The sequence below is a fragment of the Propithecus coquereli genome, unplaced genomic scaffold (genome assembly GCF_000956105.1).
Source record: "Propithecus coquereli isolate 6110/MARCELLA unplaced genomic scaffold, Pcoq_1.0 Scaffold77, whole genome shotgun sequence".
NCBI lineage: Eukaryota > Metazoa > Chordata > Mammalia > Primates > Indriidae > Propithecus > Propithecus coquereli.
The window spans coordinates 2,391,088-2,393,907 of NW_012153840.1; the positions used below are offsets into that span (position 1 = coordinate 2,391,088).

Genomic DNA, 2,820 nt, shown 5'->3' on the forward strand with positions numbered 1-2,820 from the left:
AAGAAGTTAAGATGCAAACATCTGCTTCCATTGAGCAATCATCTGGAAGGAATGAAAATGTGTTTTCCTCAAGGCGCCCAAGGTAGTCACGTACCAGAAAGTAGCTGCCGGACAAAGAAAAAGTATATAATAAAATGACTGGTGGAATCGACCACTGCAGTCTTGTATGTCTTGTGTGTATCTGTGTGTTTCTTTCTGTGTCCATCCCCCGTTCTGCAATCCGGGCCGCGACAACTGGTGCAGGGAGCAGGGTCTGTGTCGTTCAGGACAGAAGGACTGAAGAGGCACCCCTTTGGCAACAGGTAAGTGGCAACCAACAGGGGACTCTCGGGAAAATATGGGGAATTCCCCCTCAGCAGCAGAGCGCAAATATCGAAAGTTAATTAAAGGACTTTTAAGCTCTATGGAGTAGAAGTAAAAGAAAGTACCTTAAGACAATTATTCGTGCTAGTACAACAACATTGTTATTGGTTTCAATGTCAGTCACAGGTGCAGTTAAATCTCCATAGTTGGCAACAAGTTATTAAAGCTTTTCGCCATGCCCACCAGCAAGGTGAAACTATTGATTTAAAGATTTGGACCATCTGCAATGCGATAACTCAGGCTTTACGCTTGCTGCAGACAGACTCGGAAAAGGCTTATGCAGGTGAAGAATCCGAAAAGGAACCCTTGCCATCTTGTGCCCCATCCCCTGACGAATTGAGAGATGAGGGAGAGCCAGAGCCACCAGATGGGGACTCTGACCCTTCGGGTGAGCTGCCTACTCGGGCAGAAATACAAGAATTAATTTCCTTGCTTAAAAGGAGTAAGATGGCCGCCAGTCTTCCGCTTCTGCCCTTCCTTTCGGCTTATCCAGTCTGTCCCTTGGCCCCTCCGAAACCAGGGGAAAGAGTTTTTCAAATTCCTTTTGCACAACAACAACCCCCTGGACCTACGGAGGAACAACTCACTGGGACAGGGCAGTATACTACTCTGGAGGCTCAAGCAGCCCTGGGTGACCCAGCCTTGGTGTTCATAAGTTATCTACACAGGTCTTTGGACCTTTGCCTGCGGGGAAGGTTGGGCTGGTTATTGGACGCAGCAGCTGTACTGTGAAAGGAATATTTGTACATGTGGGAGTTATTGACTCAGATTATACCGGTGAAATTCAGCTTATGGTCTCTGTTTCCCATACTACTCAAGTCTTTGCAGGCACTCGTATAGCTCAGCTCTTGCTCCTACCGTATGTCTCTTTTCCTACTCGTAAAGCTGAGCGTCAGGGAGGCTTTGGAAGCACAGGAACTAAAGTTTTTTGGGAAACTCTTATTCAAGACTCTTGACCTGTCCTCACTCTTGCCATTAATGGCCGTATGTTTGAGAGGTTGGTGGATACTGGAGCTGATGTTTCTATTATTTGTCTTGCTCAATGGCCCCCTGACTGGCCCAAACTTGCAGTTCCCACTGTTCTGTCTGGATTGGGGCAGGCTCAATGTGTGTTTCGTAGTAAGGATACTTTTAATTGTTTAGGACCTGAAGGCCAACAAGCTTCTCTTCAATTTTATATCACTGACATTGCTGTGAATCTCTGGGGACGGCACTTATTGCATCAATTTGGAGCGTTTATGACCATTCCCCACCTATCACCTAATGTTAAAAATATGATGTTGAAGATGGGTTACAACCCCATTCAAACTCCTGATACACAGAATCTTTAAACTAATTGCCACTGCTCAAGAAGTTCCTCGAGCCCTCACATTGCAGTGGAATACAGATAAACCTGTATGGATTGAGCAGTGGCCTCTTACTAAAGAAAAGCTCGAGGTGTTAAAGCTTCTAGTGGCTGAACAGCTTGCTGTCAGTCATATTGAGCCCTCTACTTCTCCTTGGAATTCCCCTGTTTTTGTTATTAAAAAGAAATCTGGAAAATGGAGATTCCTCACTGACCTTGGAGAAATTAATAAATGTATACAGCCCATGGGCCATTTACAGCCAGGCTTGCCTATGCCTTCTATGATTCCCACAGGCTGGTCTTTGATGATCATTGATCTTAAGGATTGTTTGTTCACCATTCCTTTACAACCTTCTGATTGCGAACGTTTTGCCTTTACTATCCCAGAATATAACAATGGCCGTCCTACTGAACGTTATCAGTGGAAGGTGCTTCCTCAAGGAATGTAAATAGCCCCACTTTATGCCAGGAATTTGTTGACTGTGCCATAATCCTGCTCTTATGCAGCATCCACAAATTATGCTTTATCATTACATGGATGATATTCTTCTTACAGCACCTTCTCAAGAGATGCATGATGCAGCCTTCATAGATCTTCAAAAAAATCTCAAACGATATAATTTGATAATTGCCCCTGAAAAAGTGCAACGTAATCCACCTTTTAATTACTTGGGATATTGTCTCTCTGAGTCACAAATACGTCCTCAAAAGTTACAAATATGGAGAGATAATCTAAAAACACTTAATGATTTTCAGAAATTATTAGGAGATATTAATTGGCTCCGACCGTCACTTGGTATACCTACTCATGCCTTACAACACTTGTTTGCTATCCTTGAGGGCCACTCTGCCCTTGATAGCCCTGGCTGCCTTACGCCCCAGGCCGAATCTGAATTGCAGTTTGTAGAGCAACGTTTGAGCTCTGGTTTCCTCACATTTTTTCAACCCTCCCTTCCTATTATACTCTTTCTCTTTCACACGTGTCATTCTCCTTCAGGTTGTCTGGGACAATCTCACGGAATTCTTGAATGGATATTTCTCCCTAACCAACAGAACAAAAGGCTGTTACTTTACGTTGACAAGCTTGCACAACTGATTACCCGAGGACGTCG

General features: G+C 44.2%; 1 protein-coding gene across 1 annotated transcript in view; it reads right to left on the reverse strand.

Moving 5' to 3' along the window:
• The window catches only part of KAZN (kazrin, periplakin interacting protein), a 432,584-nt gene that overhangs the window by 17,011 nt on the left and 412,753 nt on the right, over positions 1-2,820 (reverse strand). The window lies entirely within an intron of this gene.